The sequence below is a fragment of the Petaurus breviceps genome, unplaced genomic scaffold (genome assembly GCF_028583685.1).
Source record: "Petaurus breviceps papuanus isolate PSGF00001 unplaced genomic scaffold, PetGlider_PUasm1.0 38, whole genome shotgun sequence".
NCBI classification, from domain to species: Eukaryota; Metazoa; Chordata; class Mammalia; order Diprotodontia; family Petauridae; genus Petaurus; species Petaurus breviceps.
In genome coordinates this window covers 103,249,664-103,259,927 of record NW_027186304.1, presented here as the reverse complement: position 1 = coordinate 103,259,927, position 10,264 = coordinate 103,249,664, and the positions used below count along the sequence as shown (strand labels likewise).

The following is a 10,264-nucleotide window of genomic DNA, read 5'->3' as shown; positions in this document are numbered from 1 at the left end:
TATTTTATTGTAACAACCCTGTAACAACAATATAGCTGACATTTAAATAATAGCTAACATTTTTATAGTGCTTTGAAGTTAACAAAGCTCTTTATATATGTTTGACCCATTTGACCCTTACAACATCCCTGTAAGGGAGGTGTTATTTTTATACCTATTTTATAGATAAGTAAGTTGAGGCTGTGAGACAGAGAGAGAGACACAGAGACAGACAGAGACAGAGAGAGAGAGACAGAGGAAAAGAGAGAGACACAGAGAGAAAGACAGAGAGAGAGGGAGAGACAGAGAGAGGAAGAGACAGAGATAGAGACAGAGAGAGATAGAGAGCTTCAGTGACTTATCTAAGATCACACAGCTAATGTGTCTGAAACAGGATTTGAACTCAGGTTTTCCTGATTCTAAGTCTACCCCTCTAGCTGTTATACCACCTAGATGTTTAAGTTATAATCTTTTTTGATCCTCACAACGATCCCATAAGGTAGATGCTATTATTATCCCATTTTACAGATGAAGAAACTAAGACTGAGAGAAGTTTAGTGACTTACCAAGATCACACAACCAGTGTGTCTGAGACAAGATTTGAACTCAGGTCTTTTCTGACCCTAAATCCATAATTCTATCTACTCTTGTCACCTAGCTGCCATACGAATAGATGTTATTCTTATGACTCACTTTGTGAGTGTTTTGCAAAGCTGTGTGTGTGTCTGTGTGTGTTGTGTACAGCACATAGTCAGCTCTCCTCAAGTTATAGGCAGATGAGACATTCTTTCTTCACTTCTCTACCAAGCTCCTTGCACATCAAGCTATACCTAGGGACCTCAGGATTAAATGAATTATTTAACTCAGTAGCAACACCATCAGAGTTTATTCAATAATCAGCACAACTTCTGGGACTCGGCACCTTCAACTTGTATTGTCAATTCTGAGTTTGTTTATTTAGAAGAATGAACACATACAAGCCCAGATTGTAGATATGCAAATGTTATCTTGAATCATCACATGTACCCAGAGGCTGAGCAAGAATCATGTTCAGACAGTCAACCACAATAATGTCAACCACAAAACCAAAGAAAATTGGTATGGTTTTCAGCATTGAATAACGGCTCAATTCAGCAGCAACAATCAATAGCGATTCCAAGGCTATGTCACAGGGACAGACTGGCACAAAGTACGGATAGAATTTACTTGACCATTTCAACAACCCTGTAACAATAATAGGTGGAGTTATGTTTTCTAGACTTTTGCACATCACAGGAAATCTTGAGTCATTCTAAAAATGATGCCAGAATCTGGTCATGACAAGATTTGAGAGAAAACTTGGTTTCAAATAATGGTGAGGTATAAGGTAAGTAGCTGTTTGCCAGTTTCTTTAGTTGTTTTCCACAGTAACACCTTACTTGTTTTATAGATTTTCTCAGCACCCCAGTGTCAGTCTGCTGATCTTACACTAATATGGGGGGCAGCGTGGTATGTTGGACATATCATGAGATTAGGAAGAAGACCTCAGGCTTCTCATCTATAAAATGAAAGGACTCAGATGGCATTTAAACTCTTCAGTCTTAATATTCAGTGACTCTCATGTGCACTTGTGGACAAGTGATTTAAAAGTATCCTTCACTTTTGTTATATTTATCCTGTTTGCATATGGGCAATATCTCATCTGGTTTTTATACCAAATACTACATATTATTACTTTTATTAGTTAGTACTAAGATACTAAGTTACCTATGAAATCCCCACAATCAGTATGTGATAAATGCTGGTATATTCTTTGACTAACTTAGAAGTAAGGAAACAAGTGGTGGTCAATGAGCTAACCATTGAGTTTCTCATCTGAATTTCAAATTTAAGCATATTTTATAGTAGGAAAATAAAGTTTAAATCTAAATTAGTTGTAATCATTGTTATTCATTATAACTTAGAACCATGATAGAATAGTTTATCAAACCTTTTTGACTGTGTTTTTGAAAATTTTGAGAGACAAACATCTATAAGAAAACCATTTCAAAAACAGCTCTGCTTTTGCAAACATCCCTTCTTGAGTAAATCAAAGATAATTTTAGTGTTGCACTCTAAAATGGAACATTACCAAGTGGGAGTGGCAAAGACTTCATATATTTAATAAGTGACTGACTGAGCACAATTTCAAACTCACCTGACCAGCTGTTAGCTTCAACTCAGAAGACGAGAAGGTAAATATCTGTACAGTTTAAATTCTATTCTTCTTTCCAATGAATGTTTGTAATTGATGAAGTGATTCCAAAGTGAACATTTAATTGAGTAAAATCATATTGTTTTCAAGAAGCAGAAAGTTTCTTTTCTTTGGAGATTGAATGACAACTTAATGAAAGAGTGATTTTTCTTGATTTTTATATCTTCAGTGTTTGTCCTCTCCTATCCTCTGCTTCCCACACCCCAGCCTGGGAAAAAGAAGACTGTACTCCCCATTTGACCATTCATGGTGGTGGTTGATCAACTTAGTAACTTAGCAGAATGGACAAAATTATGTTTCATCCTTTAATAAAATGTAATTCAAGTAGGAAAATGAGCACCTAGATATCTTGGACATCTATATTTTGTACAATTAATATAGAATTTAGTTTTTTCCTATTCTCAAAAAGATTTAGAAACTTTTGTTGTTGAAATGGTGACAAGAATTTATCTATAATATAGAATTATGTAGCAATTATTAAAATAATTATTGAGTTCTGCTCAGTATTCAAACAGTTACACTATAACTCCTGGTTACCATAGCTACAAGTGAATTCTTGTTGCATGAATGTTTGGGGGAGGATATATGAATGATTCAGTTTGGAGAAAAGTACATTGAGGATGTAAATGGTTATTTTCATAGTTTACTCTTCTTACTGCATAGAAAAGACTATAAGTGATATTTGTAGGATTGGGTTTGCAGGAAATTTCTTTAAACTGACCCATATTGGCAAAGATGACACCCAATAAATTAAATACTTGCAAAGTATTTTAGAAGTTCTTAAGAAAGACAATCAAAGACTGATCCTAAAAGAGCTGCTGATTCCAGTTACTTAATTGATTGGAAATAGTTTTAAAAATGAAAATTATTTTCTAATATGAGGGTTGTACCAACAAATGATATATATTTTAGCAAAGCACAAACTAGAGAACAGAGAATTCACAGAAAAAAATACCTTAGAAAGATGGTTTTAGAAACATATTATTAAAATTGACCCATCATAGCACATTGAACTTCTCTTGATGCATTTTCATAATCCACTCTGTATTATAGTTATAATGCACATGGGTATTTCTGCACTCTTCCCCCCTTCCCAAAAAGGGTGTAAGCTTGACAAGGGCAAGTATTGTGTTTTATTCTTTTTTGAGTAAATAAGGGTGGGGGTAGGTATAGGGTTAATTTTGCTGAGCTCCCAATGTCAAAATTGAATATTTTAAATGTATATCCAATAGGCACTTCAAATTCAACATGTCCAAAATTGAACTCATGATCTTTCTTTCAAGTCCATCCCTTTTTTGAATTCCTGATTACCACCATCCTTCCAGTCATGTAGGTTTGCAACCTTAGCATCATACTTGGCCCCTTATCCTCCCTTACCACTTGAACTGTACCCCCACAACCAATCTCAATCCATTCCCCTTCTCTACACCTGTGTATCTTCTCATGCATCTTCTCATCACCTCTTTCCAGAACTAGTACAATAACATCCCAATTGGTATCCTGCATCAAATCTCTCTCTCATCCAATCTTTCTTCCAAACAGACCTTAAAATATGGGTCTGACCACTGCACGTTCCTGTTTGATTAATTCCAGTGGCTCTCTCTTCTGGGATCAACTACAAATTCCTCTGTCTGTCATTTGAAGTCTTCACAAACGTTCCATTTTCATTATACATTATTTCCCTTCATCAATTCTACTATTAAGACATCCTGGCTTAACTCATGTAATACTTTCTACTTGAGACCTTTTCTGATTCCTTTAAGCTGCTAATGACACCCTTACTCCATTACCTTATAGAAAGTTATATATGTACATGTTATCTGCCCTCTCCCCCATTAGAATGTAAAGTCCTTGAGGGCAGGAGCTGTTTCATTTTGTCTTTGTATCTTCATCATGTAGCACAATGCCTGATAAATGCAGATGCTTAATAAATGCTTATTGAATCACTTTAAACTAGAGATCTAAAAAGAACCTTAAAGGCCATCTAATCCAACCACCCCTCTTTACAAAAGAGGAAACTGAGGCCCAGAGAGATTAAGTGACTTACCCAAGGTCATAGAAATCATAAATACCAGGGTGTGGTTTGAGCTGAGGTCCTCTGACTTTAGAACCAATGCACTTTCCAGTGTATTATGGTTCCCCTCCCCCTCCCCTCATCTCTTCATTCAGAAAAATATATAATTGGGTTAGCAAAAGAGGCTAAGTAACCAAATGGAAAACACTTTGGACAAAGTGGCAGGGGAACCAGCTTCAAGGACTAATTCAGTTACTTACTAGTCAAATGATTTTGGGCAAGTGAGTTCATCTCTCAAAGTCTCATTTTCTTAATATACACAATGAAAGGGTTGGACTAAGTCAGGGGTTCTTAACATGCAGTCCATGAATTTATTTTAAAAAATATATTTTTGACCACTTTAACATAATTGGTCTCCTTTGCAATATTACGTATTTTATTTTATTTGCTAAAAACATTACTATGAGAAGGGGTCCATAGGTTTCACCAGAATGTCAGAAGGGTCCATCTCACATGCACACACACACACACACACACACACACACATACACACACACATACACACACACACACACTACACACGCTCAAGTTAAGAACCCCTACACTAAACAACTGCTAAAGTTCCTTTCAGTTCTGATATCCTGTGTTTCTGAGTCTTTGAGAAGAGAAAAAAAATATTTTAAATGTTAATCACATGATTAGTGATAAAGGGTTAAAAAGCAAAAGACAATTTCAGTTTAAGATCACTGGCCTCCAGTGCCTCAGTGCTTGCCTTGCCCATAAATATCTGCTGAATTAACAAACAAGTGAATGACAGCAGGAACTAAATCCTTTTTCATTTCACAGTCAGAGAATATGAAACCTAGAAGAGACCCGAGACATCATCAAGTCCAATGTTCTCATTTTGCAAACAAAGAAATGAAAGCTCAGGGTGACAAACACTGTCAGTAGCAGAGTCAGGATTCAAACCCAGATCTTCAGCCTCCAAACCCAGGGATCTTTTCACCCCACCGTGCTACTCTCCACTATGACAATCATTCTTATTTTATTTCAGAGAAAAGAGATATAAATTATAGAATTTATTGGATTTACATTGTAAAAGGATGAAAGAATTGAAATTTTAAATAAAAAAATCCTTTGAATGACATTCCTCACTCAGAAAAATCACACAGGAGGCCAAAATATGTCAGTTAGCAAACAATCAATCCCAGCATTAATTAAGCACCTGGTATAGTCCTGATTGCTGGGAATACAAGAAAGAATAAAAACAATCCCTACTTTCAAAAGCAGACAATCAATCAATAAACATTTATTCAAACAGGGAGACAACAAAGATGTCCAGAACTATATATAGAAGAAAGTACAAATATACAGAAAGCTTTAAAATGCAAGGTAATTAAGGTAAGAGTAGTTGGGGGCACCAGGAGAGGAATCACATAGAAGATGATGCTTGAACTTTGAAGAATAAGGAGGCTTCTATGAAGTAGAGGTGAATTTCATATGTGTATGGGAAAGGTAAAGTGTGATTTCTCAGAGACTGTCTGCTAAAGTAAGTAAGTCCTTAGGTCTTAGGCCTAAGTTTCCATTTTTATTAGAAATTATGTGACTTTGAAACTTTAGAAATCTTTCTGTATAGTTGCTCTATTCTAGTCAGTGCTTCTCACCCAGCTTACCATAAAAGAGTTAAATTTCTACTGCAAGAATTACTGAACAAGACTGTTGATAAGGAAGAACAGGCAGTAACCTTGGGAAGAAGCTCAGACCCTGGTTCTCAGACTAAAACTCCTAGATAATACTAAAAATAATGAAGAATGGAAGGAGCTGGCAGCTGCAGGTGGATTTGACCAATCAAGAAACAGACAGTAGCCTTGGGACCCTCAAGTCCAGATAAGAATGTATCAAGGGTAGACTGAAAGGAGAGGTCCAGTATTCTGAGGTTGTAATACACTGACGTAATGGACCTAATGTATTATGTAACAAGATTAGAGCCTCATTAGTAATAATTATGTTAATATTCATAACCCTTGCTTATTTAACCCAGCTTTAGTTTCTGTATGGCAGCCTCCTCTCTCTCTCAGTGTTGTCCCAGAGACTGGACAGCCCGATTCTCCAGAGATTCTGATAAATCTTTCTACCTTCACTTTGAGAGGTCTCCAAGTAGGAATTTGGGTTAGGGTCTCCATATCCCACACAATATGGTAGTGGGTTTTAAAACCAGCAAAAGCATGAAAGAGAGAAAGCCTGGCTACACTTTTGTCCAGAACAATTCTTAGAGTGTCAGGTTTCTTTAATGGCAATACATTGCCTGATATTTGAGGTAATGATGCTGTTAATAAGCATGTTACCATATATAAGAAATAGAAAAATCACATAAGGATGAGGTAATTTGTGAAGGAGTCGGGTATGTCACTGTATCTCTCTGGACCTCAACTTCCACTTTTGTCAAATGGGGTTGGAATCCCAGGAATCTTCCCCATAGGAATCTTTAAATGACTCTCACCTGTCAAATAAATAATGTGTGGGGTCACTGTTCAAATGTTTTATGCCATTTGTCTTTGGTTTTTGTGAGTTCCAATTTCTTGGGGCCAGGGTTAGGAACTTAACTAACCACTGATTTTATTAGGTCTACATTTAATTTAGTACTTAATGTCAAAAGTTAGTTATAATGTGCCTATGGTGTGATGAGCACTAGGCATTCATTATCTTAGATTTTGGTGCATGGATTATCCCCTGGTTCTCCATAATGTTTCCCTGAAATTCTTTGTTAACATGCAGTAACATGATATTATTTAATGCTTAATATTTTTCCTTTCACATGAGTCATATTTATAAAAAAATGGGGCTATGGGAACTCTGAAAATGGGGCCTCCTTTCTCTACCACCATGCTGCCATTCCATGTTTTATAAATGTTAGGAAGCCCTTTACTAAATGGGCTTTCCTCTAACCATAGTTGGGTCTATATTTTTAACAGACACTTTAACTGATATTGACTGGGTACTCCATTCAGTATCATCCCTGGTTTGGCTGACATTTTTCATTGGATTTTTGGTATTGTAAGACTGAATTAAGTGGCTGTTTTTGTATCTTCTACAAGTAGCTTATTATTCTGTTTACATGAGGCTAAAAACAACTCGTCAGTCCTTAGAAGGGAAAAAAATTAATTAAGCTGAACATCTGTTGTATGTCAAAGACCTTTGCTTGAAACCACTGCTTGTTGGCTGAGTTATTTCTAGAAAATCTAAAGGGTATAAAGCCACTGTCTTGGCAGTAGAGGTGTGTGAGAAGAGGTCACAGTATGGATAAGGATACATCCCTTACTGTATAAATACTTCCTACAATGTGAACATCAATGTAACAGAGAGACTAGCACAGAGGACAGTATGATTATTGGTATAATTGTACTCATTCAGGGAATAGCTCATTCTCCAGTGTCCAGTTCCTAACCCTACTCCCATATTCCAACAATTTATAAAAATATCTACTAATTTCTTTTAAAAAAAATTTAGGTATCAACCCATGTAGGCTTGTCTCAAATTTCCCTTGAGTGAAGGCTGAGGGGATCTTTACCTATTATCTGATTCTTATACATCAGTGATCTCTGGCAGTTAAAGTGGGAAAGTACTAATCCTGTGGAAGGATAGTTTTTCACCTTAAACATTTGACCTTCTTTTGTTTTGATAAATTCATTCATTCACATTGGATACCTACTATGTGCAAAGCACTATGATGATGACACATCAAATCAAATGAGATAATATACACAAAATACATGGTAATCCTTAAAGCACCATGTACATATTAATTATCATTATAATTATTAGGTACTAGGGAAAATACAAGTATAATTAAGGCATGGCACTTGCTCTCATAGAACATATGTGTAATCTAGGGAGGAATACAAAACATACAGAAATTTGCAATAACTACATAGTAATACAACAAAATATAGTGTAGAATAGAATATAATAGCATGGGAAGTATAAAGAACAATGGTGTTTTGGAGCCCATGTAGTGTGGGAAAGATTAGGGATAGCTTTATGGAGGAAATGACATTTGAGCTGAGTCTTGAAGAAGAGGTAGGATTTCAATGGGGAGATGAAGGGAGAGCATTCTAGGTATATGGAATGATATGAAACAGGGCATGGAAGCCAATTTAGTTAAAGATTAGTGCACATATTGGGGAATAGTGTGAAATAATATTAGAAAGGTAAAGAGGTGTCAGATTGTAAAGGGCCTTGTGAATCTCAAGATAAATAAACAGTTTAGTTTTATGTGGTGTGCAATAGGAAGCCATTGGAGGGTTTTGAGCAGTGGAGTGACACCATCAGATTCATGAATAAGAAAGATTAGTCATGTGGTGATATGATGGATGGGCTGGAAGAGGGAGAGTTTGGAACCAGAGGAAGTCCCATTATTTCAAGATGATACTGGCATGGTAGCAGTGGGAATAGAAAGTTGATGGTGGATGCAAGAACTATTGTTCTGGCAGAAGTGGCAGAGCTTGGTAATTCATTAGATATGGATAGTAAAAGACAAAGAAGTGTCAAAGATAAAGAATGCCAAGATTTTGAGCCCAAGTGAAAAACAGCGCTATTGTCAGAAACAGGAAAATCTAAAGTTGTTTTGGGAGAAAGTGCTATTATTCTGTGAGTAATAAATAAGTTTGGTTTTCAATCTATGTGCTAAGTTTACACACAAGTATGTTTCTGAATATGAATTATAGGAGGATGGCAAACTTGGAAAAAAGTTTGTACTTAGGTTCATAACTAGGACAGGACCAAAGGATAAGGTTTCAGAGGCCATCTAGTTCAATCTTTTCATTTTATAGATGAGGAAACTGAGGCCCAGAGAGATTAAGTGATCTGTCCAAGTTCACCCCAACCCTCTGACTCCAAATCTAGCGTATTTTCCAGTATGCCACTGAGAAATATGGCTATAGTCAGGGAGAGTTCCTGACATGACATTAAACTATCTTGAGGATACCATTTTCTGTAGGATTCCTTTTATTGTTTCTTTAAGATTTCTTTTATTTTTTAAAAATATATTTCCCAGACTTTTGGCTTAGTGCTATGGGATTTGGGAGAAGAAAATGATGAGGATTTGGATATGGAGGGAGTGGTATTAAGTAATTGTGCAAAGGGGCAGTGCCAATTACATGGGATGAATAGACTTTTGGGGCCCTAATTATTTTAGAAAATTATTTCAAGTCTGATCTAAATTAATGATGACTGAGTTAAAATACCATACAAGTTTTTCAAGTTATTCCTTATTGGGACAGCCTACATCACACCCATCTATACAAAAACTTCTTGGTGTGTTGGATTTTTCTCAAATTGCCTACTGTTTATACCTGGATTAAGTGACCATTTACTTAGCTAAACTGTCATCTTGAAAAGGTTATTTTCAAGTTTTCCATAATCATTTCTTTTAGTAAATACAGCTCACCCTGAAATAACACTATCAACTATATTTTTAGTTAGAGTATACAATAGAAAAAAGTCACAATAAAATGTTTCCTTAATATATAAGTTATATAAATAAATAGATCTGAGGAATTTCCCATATGATAACTTGCTAGTATCATGATGCTCTGGTCTCTGGTTCTTTTATTTATTACCATATTGGCTATCAATTGTAAACAAAGTGACCATGGTGTTGGTAGTTTGGTAAGTAGTTCAGATCAGTAGAGATGGGAAAGGCAAACTACAAAGGACTTTAAATTGTATTGTTTTTATTAGTCATGTTTTGCCAACCCCCCCCCCTCAAAAACACACACTCACACACACACACCCATTACAACAATACATAGTTTACAAATCACTGTTTAGCTAAATGTGCCATAGATTGTCAAAAATGCCAATGCAATCTATTGGGAGGAATCATGAAATTATGTACTACAAGTACTGGTAAGGACTTCAAATATCTTATAAACCAATCCCAAACAGAATAAAAATCTAGCAACTCTCCAACAAAAGGTTATTTAACTGTTGCTTAAAGACTCTTGGGGAAGGGGAGGACAGGGGATAAACTACCTTTG

General features: G+C 35.9%; 2 protein-coding genes across 2 annotated transcripts in view; both read left to right on the top strand.

Annotated features, from left to right (window-relative positions):
- Positions 1-10,264, top strand: part of LOC138170728 (serpin B4-like) — a 427,261-nt gene that overhangs the window by 329,770 nt on the left and 87,227 nt on the right. The gene's annotated exons all lie outside the window — the stretch shown is intronic.
- SERPINB12 (serpin family B member 12) overlaps positions 2,121-10,264 on the top strand; it is a 39,806-nt gene continuing 31,662 nt past the window's right edge. The window contains exon 1 of the mRNA XM_069100229.1: positions 2,121-2,192. The gene's annotated coding sequence lies outside the window, so the exon portion shown is untranslated. The remainder of the gene's footprint in view (positions 2,193-10,264) is intronic.